The sequence below is a fragment of the Gossypium hirsutum genome, chromosome D05 (genome assembly GCF_007990345.1).
Source record: "Gossypium hirsutum isolate 1008001.06 chromosome D05, Gossypium_hirsutum_v2.1, whole genome shotgun sequence".
In the NCBI taxonomy this organism is placed as follows: Eukaryota; Viridiplantae; Streptophyta; class Magnoliopsida; order Malvales; family Malvaceae; genus Gossypium; species Gossypium hirsutum.
The window spans coordinates 45,045,121-45,055,728 of NC_053441.1; the positions used below are offsets into that span (position 1 = coordinate 45,045,121).

General features: G+C 33.2%; 1 long non-coding RNA gene across 1 annotated transcript; it reads right to left on the bottom strand.

Moving 5' to 3' along the window:
* Positions 1-6,596: 6,596 nt before the first annotated feature.
* Positions 6,597-9,441, bottom strand: LOC107890405 (uncharacterized). The gene is made up of 3 exons (XR_001681940.2): positions 9,132-9,441; positions 8,549-8,737; positions 6,597-7,453 (listed from the first exon to the last, which is right to left on the bottom strand). It is a non-coding gene; the product is annotated as an uncharacterized lncRNA (long non-coding RNA).
* Between the last annotated feature and the right edge of the window lie 1,167 nt (positions 9,442-10,608).

Below are 10,608 nucleotides of genomic sequence, written 5' to 3' on the forward strand. Positions count from 1 at the left end.
TATATCTATGTCACATGAGCTCACTTTTATGTGAAAGTTTATCTGCCTATTGTATATGATGAGATGTGCAGATTCGGTAAAGGGATGGTATGCCCGAAGGAAGAGTGAAATAAAAATACGAACAACTATGTTATAATTTGATTGTTATCTGTTGACACTACTTAAAACTTACTAAGCATTGTAATGCTTACTCCGTTTACTCTGTTTCCTCTGTTTTATAGATCTCATTGCGAAGCTACAGGCTCGGGGATCGTCAGCAACTAGTCACACTATCACTATCCACTGTTTGGTACTGCTATGTTTCGGATTGTCTTATGGCATGTATAAAATAGACTAGTGGCGGAAGAATATTTTGGTTAATGTATATAGCCATGCGAAAATGGCTTATATATGTTTGAGCATAATGTTATAATCATTTGGTATGGAATGGTTAATCGCTATCATGATTTGTGCTATTTATGCTAAAAGGGCTAGTTGAATCATGGAAACTATGAAATAGGTAAAGTCTACCTTAAAGGCAGATGCTGGCAGCAGCAGTGATGTAGATTTGGAAAATCACTAAAAATAGTAGGATTGGAATTAAATAGTGAATAAATTATGTAAACGAACCTTGATGAATCTATTTTCATAGGAAAGTAACGAAATGATCATATGGACAGTATGTTAAGAGATATTCAGGTTCTCGTGAGAAAGGGCCAGAACGGTTTCTGGATTCCCTGTTCCGACTTTGGAAATTCATTATAAATTAACCAGAGATAATTATGAGTCATGCCATATATGTATGGATTCCTCTCTGAGTCTAGTTTCTATAGAAACAAACGGAATCAGTATTGAAGCCCTGTGCAGGGAGATATCCAAGTCGTAATGCGCAAAGGTCAGTGTAGTCGATCCCTGTAACATGGGAGACTTTGACTAATAAACTGTACTAATTGGCCTGACAAAAAATTCTAGAAAAAAATATGTAGATGGGCATATGAGTCTAGTTTCAGGGAAAAATTACGAAACTGATTTTCAAGTTGTGAAACTCAAGATATGATTTTTAAAGCGACTAGTACGCAGATTGGCAGTGTCTGGGAAATTTTTTTTTATAAGTGGTTAAAGTCTGCTAACACCTCGTGTTCGACTCCGGTGACGGTCTCGGGTTCGGGGTGTTACAGTTACAATACTTACACAACATCCACATAGTACGTCCGTGATCACCCGTACCAGTCTCAACTCTTGCGGCTTGCCTAACTTGACCCTGGCCTACACTAACTTGTCGTCCAGACCTTCCAAAATGACCTCTATTACCCTTTTGACAAGATCCACTAACAGGCTCAGACGACCTCTTAGCAGTACCAGCGGTAATAGCTTTGGGCTCCTTCTCGAAAGCCTCCTTTAAAGCACAAGCCTTCTCAACCAACTCATCAAAGACCTTAGCAGACTGTGCAAAAAATAAAACTTAATATCCCGGTTCAATCCAAACCTGAACCTCTTACAACGACTCACCTCATGAGCCACCAACTCAAGTGCATATTGGCTCAAATGCATGAACTTTGCCTCATACTAGCTCAAAAGCACAAGTACCCTGGATTAAATCCATGAACTCGTGTCTCCTCGCCTCCAGATATTGCTCTCCTATGAACTTCCTCCAAAAAAACTCCAGGAAAAAGTCCCAATTCACTCTCTACGATGTAGTACCACGCTCAACTGTCATCCACCAGCAATGAGCCTCTTCAACAAGTAACGACATGGCGCACCCAAGCTTATCCTCGTCAGAATAGCCCATTTGACCAAGGATAGGGGTAGCTCCTTCCACTCAGTATTCGGCATGAGTAGAGTCTCCAGCCCTAACTCCTTGAAATTTCTTGCCACCTAGAGCTCACAAATGCTCTAATGGTAATCCCTAATGAATAGGAGCAGTATTGGCACCAGCGATATGCTGCAATGCCCCAATCATCTTAGACATAAAGTGCTCAACTTGAGCCGTATGAGCATCATCATGTGGATTAAAAACCAAATAAATTTGTCGAAATTGATTAGCCAAACGAGTTTGATATCTTGTTTTATGATTAAAAACCTCTTAATAAACATATTTTGAGCTTAGACATACATTAAAACTTGGATTCCAACTCAAAATCAGGGATTCACCATTGTTGAGGTCCATGTTCAAGAAAGAAGAAATCAAAACTTTAACATGCATTTTAATCAACTTAAATAGCAAATAATGATTGAACATAACTTAAAAATGAATTTAGAGTTAAGAATTACCTTCAATTGATCTCAAATCATCAATTTAGAAGATTGAATCAAGATCCTTGAAGAAATTTCGGATGACTTTTGCTACTCTTTGGAAAACTTTTATGGAGTTTTTGGAGCGAATTTTGAGAGAGTAAAAGTTTAGATCTGTTCTCTAATGTGCTGTCTATGAAAATGAGCAAAAAGACGAGAGAGAAAACTCTTAATTCGAGTGAAAATGGTGTGCAAAGTGAGATAGTTGCAGTGTTTTTAAAACTAAAAATCCCCACCTGATTTTCATAAATTGGGGAAATTGCCATCAGGCCACTCCCTCGTTTCCCTTATTTTACAAAATACTTATTTACCACCAAAATTCTAAAAATAGGGATAATTTGCTATAAAACCACTCTTACATTTCCCTCGTTTTGCAAAATGGTCCTATTTAGTTAATATTTTAAATTCTCTCAATTAAACCCCCATTTTAATTTATTTTTCAATTCTAATTAGACCCAAAATATTTATTTTACCCAAAAATTATTTAAAATCATAAAATTAAATTTTCTAAATATATTTTTATTTTCTGAAATATCATTTATCGATTTTTTAAATAAAAAATTAAGCTAACTAAATTTAAAAAAATTACTAATAAATTCGATTAACTCCTGATTTTCACTCAGAACCGATAAATTTACCTAAACCTATTTTCAAGGCCTTACACAAGTAGACTTCAACCCCCTCGGGACCTACGAACGTTGGGTTGAAGTGTGCTTTGATTTCATCAAATTTACTGGCTTGCTTGGGTGTCTCAATTCCTGGCGTAAATACATCTGCAGTAGGTAAAGTAGAAAATTTTTTAACGTGTTGGTTCGATGCATGAAAACACTCCCCACCAAGTTATGGTTTTGGTTGCACTGCTGGAGTGGCCCACTTTCCCACAGGCCTATTGCTTTGACTGCCATGAGCCCCCAAATCTAAGGGCTTATTTAAAATAATTCCCGATCACCTGTTGAAGAGGCCTACAACCGTGCGGGATTAAAGTACCCATCATCAACTGGTCCAATATTTAAATCCTTTGGGCCCACAAGCTACACCGGCCTTTCCCCTAAATTTTTTTCCAAAATTCCAATTGCTCATTGGCCCGAATTTAATCTTTCAACAGCCCCCATCTCGTCAGCAGTTGCAAATATCATTTAGGCCTTAAAGCCCTCATCTATATTTTGTCCTGACCCAGGCCTTACGCTTAAAACTTTTGAAATTTCCTTAGCCCTAATTTCTTTAAGAGTTGCGCCTGAACCCTTATTTTTTTATCCGTTTTTTCCATAATTTTCTCAACAATCCCACCTTTAACGACAGTTACTTCTCCTACTCCATTAAGGGCTGCAAATATTGAGCCTGATCTTTCCTTTTCTATACCCTTGTCCTTGTAACCTCGTGAATCGCTCCTACCCCGTCATGATTTTTGCTCCACTAACATCCACGGCCTATATGCCGTTTCAAACACTTTTCTAGTACCGATTGCAGTTTTTCTTGGTTTACTATTCACCATCTCTTTTGCATTATCATTAGCATGGTCCATGATTGATGAAGGGCACATCTATTTAACGTGCCTGTACGTACCACATGAGAAGCATATTGTCGGTAAAGCCCTGTATTCCACCCATTGGATTTCGCTATTCACCAGCACCTGGGATACGAGAGGCCCATCGAGATTAACGAAGACTTCCATTCTGGCAAAACGTCCCATGGTCCTCTGCTGTCAGTATTAAAATCGAGTTTAGCAATCTTAACTACCATGCCTTCGATCGCCTCAAGCATCCTTCTTTTGTACATAAACCTCGATAGTCTCGATAAACTAATCCATGCCATTACCACACTTGGATATGGTTGAAGCGGAGAAAAATCTTTGGTCCACAGCTGAATAGTCAGGTACTGCCTGTAAATACTCCATGACCCTTGAGTCAAAACTTTCTCATAATCTTTAATATTCTGGAATTTTGCCAAATAATATCCATTTTCCATGTCCATTAGTTGAAAGGGTTTTATCGGCTTACATATGTTATTGATCCTATTGTGAAGAGCACCATAGCTAATGCTCCGACCCAGTAGCTTCAGTACTACCATTGTCACCATTTCCTTATAGAGAATCTGTGTCACATCTCGAAAATTGGGTTAAATGAAATTGGGTTAGTAATACCAAGAGTGGTCACGTCTTGATTTTGAGTTATTATTGTGAAAATTTTGAAATGTGAAGTGATCTGGTTCAATTGTTAAGTGTAGGGTGTATGGGTAAAAGGTCTTGTGTTCAAATCACTTTCCTTGAACTTTTAGTAATTTTGTTGTAACCCTTATCCTTAGCCATCTGACATAAATAATATTTTCACTCAATTGATAATAAGAATGAACCTACTGTTTTAGTGGTAAGGAGTAAACTTACCTTTTGGCCTTGTGTTTGAATCCTTATATGTACAAAATGAAAATTATGTTTTTGTTTTAAATTTTGAAGGAAAATTTGTTTGGATAAGAATTAGATAGTGGAGTTGTGGGTAGTTTACATTTGTTTTAATTTTTCATTTTATTTTGTTCTCTTAAAAAATAATATTAATATAATAAAAATTTATTTGTTTTCCCTAAATTTTCTCGAATTCTGTGCCCACGTTCCCACTTTCTTTTTCTTTATTCTTTTTGTTTTTGTTTTTCTTTCTTTCTTTTTCTTTATTCCTTTTGTTTTTAATTTTTCTTTCTTTCTACCATTTATATTTGTTTTTGGTTTTCAAAATGTCTTTTGCAAATTTATATTTCTTCCCGAAGATGGCTATCGTGCAAAGCCTTTCTTTGTATTTCCTTCTCTTTTGATCCGAATGCGATGCTTTTGAGGTGTAGGGTAAGGTTCTAGTTTCTTTTAAATAATGTTTATTTCGTGTTTATTGAGTTATTTATGGAGAAGGTGATGGTAATGTAGGTCTATGTGATTTGGTGCAATTAGGAGAAGATCGTGAGACAATCGATCCTCTGGCAAAATAAATTCCCTTTTTAAGTTGCTAATTCATACGAGGGTAAGTAGTTTTGTTGTTGTAGGGGTTGTTTTGTTCTGTAAATAAGGTTCCTTTGATGATGGATGTACCGATTTGGTCAATCGAGTTAGAAGGAATAGTTTTAATTAATTTGTGTGAGATGTCGGTTTAGGTTACGGGGTTGTTCGTTCGTGAATCTTCATCAAAACCAACTTAGGTGTGTGTTTCTAACCCAAAAACATTGATTCAAACTCAAAAAAATCTGAAAAAAAAAATAAAGTTGTTTCCGAACTGCACACTACACCAAAACAGGTTTTTAGCGACGTTTTTATGCCTTTAAAGCACCACTAAAAGTATTTGCGGTGTTTTTAAAAGCGCCGCAAAAAATGCCACTGTTGTCAACGCCGCAAACGTTTGCGGCGTTTTTAGAAATAAACGCTACTATAGATCATGACCTTTAGCGGCGCTTTCTCCACAAACGTCGCCATAGGTTAGAACCTTTAGCGACACTTTTCCCACAAACGCCGCTATAGGTCAAGGCCTTTAGCGGCATTTTTTTACAAACGCCGCTTTAAATCAGGACCTTTAGCGACGCTTTTTTCGAAAACGCCGCTAAAGATCAAGACCTTTAGCGGCATTTTTTCGCAAACGCCGCTAAAAATCAAGACCTTTAACGGCGCTTTTCCCACAAACGTCGCTAAAGGTCTCAAAAACGCCACTAAAAACATAACATTTAAAAATTTATTTTAATCAAATAATATTTATTTTTATGATAAATATTATATTATGTTTTATTTTTTAAATTTGAACTTTAGATATACTTTTAAGGATAAATAAAGAATATTATTTAAATTAAATTTTCTATGAAAATTTTAACTTTAAAACTAAATATAAAAATTAATGAATTTAGTTTTAGAATTTAAAATAATAAATTAATAACACAATTAAAATCCAAAAATTAGAACTTAAGTTGTCGTAAATATTAAAGTAAAAAAATAGAATTAAAATTAAAATAAATAATACATATGAGAAATAGACTGACTAGTTGAACCTGCCTATGACTATACACATTGCAAGGTAATAAAAAATACAATGCTTTTTCTTAATCAAGTAAATCTTGGTAATAAAAGATATAATACATCTACTTAATCAAGGAAATCTTGTAATGAACTCAATGCAATGAGACTTAGAGAAAAACTTTTGAGCATGGCTTCGAATTTGAACTACAGATTTAGTGCCTACATGCTCATTATTATTGGCAGGCCCCATTCTCTTTACATAACTACAACAGCTGTAATGGCAAAAACAAAACAAAACAAAACAAAACATGCTGACTTCAACAATAATGCAGCGTGTGTCAGGAAAATGTTTAAATTTAAGTCAGCCTTATGATGCAGCATTTCATTTGCCTGAGAATCATGTTTAATATTCATACAGAGGGTAAGGAAGGAAGTACAAAATTTAAACACAAGGCTGGTTGAGTAAAAAAGCATAATACTTGAATATCAATATCAGTTTGACCTTCTTCAGCTCTACCAAGAGGCTGATGTATCATTACCCGTGAATTAGGTAAACTATATCGTTCTCCTAAAGTTTTGAAGAGAACAAAGGAATATGCAAGTTTAGCAGACAGAACGAGAAACTACACCAATCAATGGAGCTATGAACGACAGAAATCTATTTATATACCTTTAGTTCCCGCACTAAGATGAAAAGCTCCCATGCTGTTCACGGAAAAACAAGACATATGTGTTAACAATAATAAACAATTGCATTCAGATTTAAACTGAAATCTTATTGTATGAATGCACTTCACACCAAAGTGCTTGAGATCCAAAATATGCACCAGAAACATTATTTTGTCATATAATTTATAAAAGTCAAGCTATAATCCAATACTCGGCTTCCAAACATTGGAACACGAAAAACAATATTGATGGCATATTGGAGTTGGGCATATTGATGGCAGTCCACGTAACTGCTCAACTTATTCCAGTTCCTATGATATTTATACTCATTAGAACCAAAAATGTCAATATCCAAAAACAATGAAATTAAAATTAAGAAACCATTTCTTGTACCATAAATCAAGAGATCATATTTTCTTAATTAAAAAATAGTAAATTCCTAGAGTGGTAGTGCCCAATTCGATGAACCTTCTACCATGGCTGAAATTTAAATCATAAAAAAGGGGGTGGGGAAGAAATAATCCATTGCATCTGATCCTGTAATAGATAACAATGAAATATTAGAAAAAGAAAACAGAAATCAAGATACTAACATCTTCGATGAAAAAAGGAGTATTCAAATATTAAACATATGCAACTGTCGTCAACTTCCTATCATATAATCCACCACAGAACAATCAGCAGAGACATTGCAACCTTGTTAAGACTTTTTGCTATTTGTTCTTCTGAAGCCTATCTGAATGCTATTTATATGCATATAAACCTAATCATATTTGTATCATAGTTTAAAACTTCTCAAAGCCTATTTTGGCACTTGTCTTTCTAACCCATGAACAATGACAATTACTAATGCAAGGTTTCATGCCGTTAAGTGCAACAAAGAATCTTAAAACAAGGTAGAAAAGGAAGATAAAATGCTGAAGCCTTTAATTTAGCACATGTCCATGGACGAGGAATTTTATGAAACTTGTATACTTCTACTAATTGAACAATACTAATTTTATGTTTGTAGGTAGAAGGTAGATCCCATTTTTACCGAGCTTTAGTTCAATTTTAGAAGTCTTCTGAATATTTAAGCTGACATTACATAAATTTTGATGTTAATCTAGTCTTAATTTGTTCTGCAATAAATCATATACTATTTAAACAGAGTCCACCATCATACTAGGAGTTTAAAATTTAGAAACTATACAGCAAGTAAAAGATATAGATTACGTGAAGCAATCAACTCCGGATATTCAAGGAGCTTTTAGCTCTTAAACCTAGAATTTATATTTTCTTCTATTTCTTCATCCATTTCAGTAGTTGAGAAACATAAATTCAGATCATTAACCACCTTTTTTTGCTAATCAAGAACAATAGAAATAATTGTTGCTACTCGAGAACAACAACAATAATTAAGAGTTTCTTTTCTTTTCTTTTCTCATCTTTTAAGTTTCATGTAAGACAGACTCAGAGAGTACTATGTTGGATTAATATTTCCACACGACACTAAACCAAAATTCTAGCAAACTCTAACCAAAATCACAAGATGCAATCAAGATCCCACTTAACCAGAAAATTTCCAAGAAATCCCATTTTTTAACTAATACAACATCACATCACAGTCATAATTTTCTCATCTTTCTCTACCTTTCATAATTCATGCGTTGCAACAGAAAACCTTATTATTACAACAGCATAGTCATCAACTTTTGAAGTCGGATACTTGTATCTCCATGCTCGAACTGTTGTTTGAACCAAGGTTCGACCAGCAGACGAACAAGCTGGGGCAGATTCTATAATATCTATCACTTCTTTGTTTGAAAGAACATCCCAAATCTGCAAGATATTGAAGCAAACATGAAATTCGTCCCCGGTCCCGATCCAAACATCACAACGAATTGCAGATTTACACTACTAAAAGAAACTTTAGAAATCTAAAATACAGTATTCAAATCCAAATTTCCACAAAAAAAAACCGGCATCGCAGCCTAAATAATAATAAGAAGAAGAAAAAGGAGAAAAATACTTAAGTAAATTGTATATGCAAATCCTCATAGATACTGGAAAATAACTTTCTACCTTTACCCTTTGTTTTGTCAGTAAGAAAATGTGAAACAAAAAGAAAATCAACCAAGCAAAACCCAGAACTTTCAGCTACTTTTTTCCTACACTTTCCATTTAACCAAAATCCAAATGAGGAAAAAGAAAGAGCAAATGTATAAGAACTTACCGTCTTAGCTAAGATGGAAAATAGGTGCATGATGACAGACAAATGGATACGATGAAAATGAAAAGGGTAAAAAAAAAAGAGAAGATAACAATTTTTAATGGAGAAACCAAAGAAAGTTCTCGACAAATAAAAACCCAAATAAAAAATCGCGAAATCGTGAAATCGTTCAAAAAAAAAACTACTGCCACAACCGAGAAAATAAAAAATCAGGAAGAAGAAAGAACAAAATTAGCTGGTATGGGCTGCAAAGGGCTGCCGATTTGGGGAAATTGGGGGGGAAAAATTGGGGGGATCGATTTTGGGAAAAAGAAGGAAAAAAAAAGAAAGATTTTCATTTAAAAAAATATAATTACAAAACGCCGCCGTTTTGCAAATAAATATTTGTGGCGTTTGAAACAAAAATATCATTGCTCGACTTTTAGCGGCGTCTGGAATAAAAACGCCACTATTGCTCAACTTTTTTTGTGTCATTTTCAGCAAAAACGCCACTATTGTTTACCTTTTGCAAAAATGCCGTTAAAACTCAACATTTTTACAATTTTTTATATTAAATTATTTTATCTTTCATATAAATTTTAAATAAATATTTTTTAAAAAAAATTTTAAGTAATATTTAAAAGAATTAGATAAAATTATAATTTTTAGTTTTTGTATTTCATTTTTATTTGTTATAATTTGGTCCTATCCAAAATAGATAGTTACCTATCCATATCAATCTGTTACTTTTTTTATTTATTTATCAATGTTTTTTTTAAATCAAATATTTAAATATATCAAATGGTTTAGATTAACTATTTTAAATATAAAAGCATTAATTGATTGTATAAAATTTCATCATTTAACAAATCTCAAGTAAACCTTAAATCCTAAACCATTTAATATATATAAAGTTTATCGATTATCTCTTAAATAATTTAAACTATAATCATAATTTTAATATATTAAAATTAATATGATCTCTTTTACAATTATATAAGAAATTATTTAATATATAATTAAAAAACACTAATTAATCTAAACCCTAAACCCTTATCCCTTAAACCGTAAATCATAAAACATAACCCCTAAACCCTTAACCCCTAAACCTTAAATCTCAACCCTTAAACAATAAACCATAAACCGTAATCCTTAAACCCATAATCCATAAACCTTAAAATAGTAACTCTTAAACCTTAAACCCTACACCATATACCATAAATTATAAACCCTAAACTATAATCATAATTAATTCAATATTTTAAAATTAATACTATCTCTTTTACAATTATAGTAAGCTTTTAGGTGTCTCTTCATATTATTTAAAAAATAATAATTACCTATATATTCATATCAAATATATCAAATGGTTTAGATTAAATATTTTTAAATATAAAAGTATTAATTAATTGTATAACATTGTATCATTTAACTAATCTCAAATAAACATTAAACCCTAAATTAGCCATTCAATATACATAAAGTCTATCTATTATATATC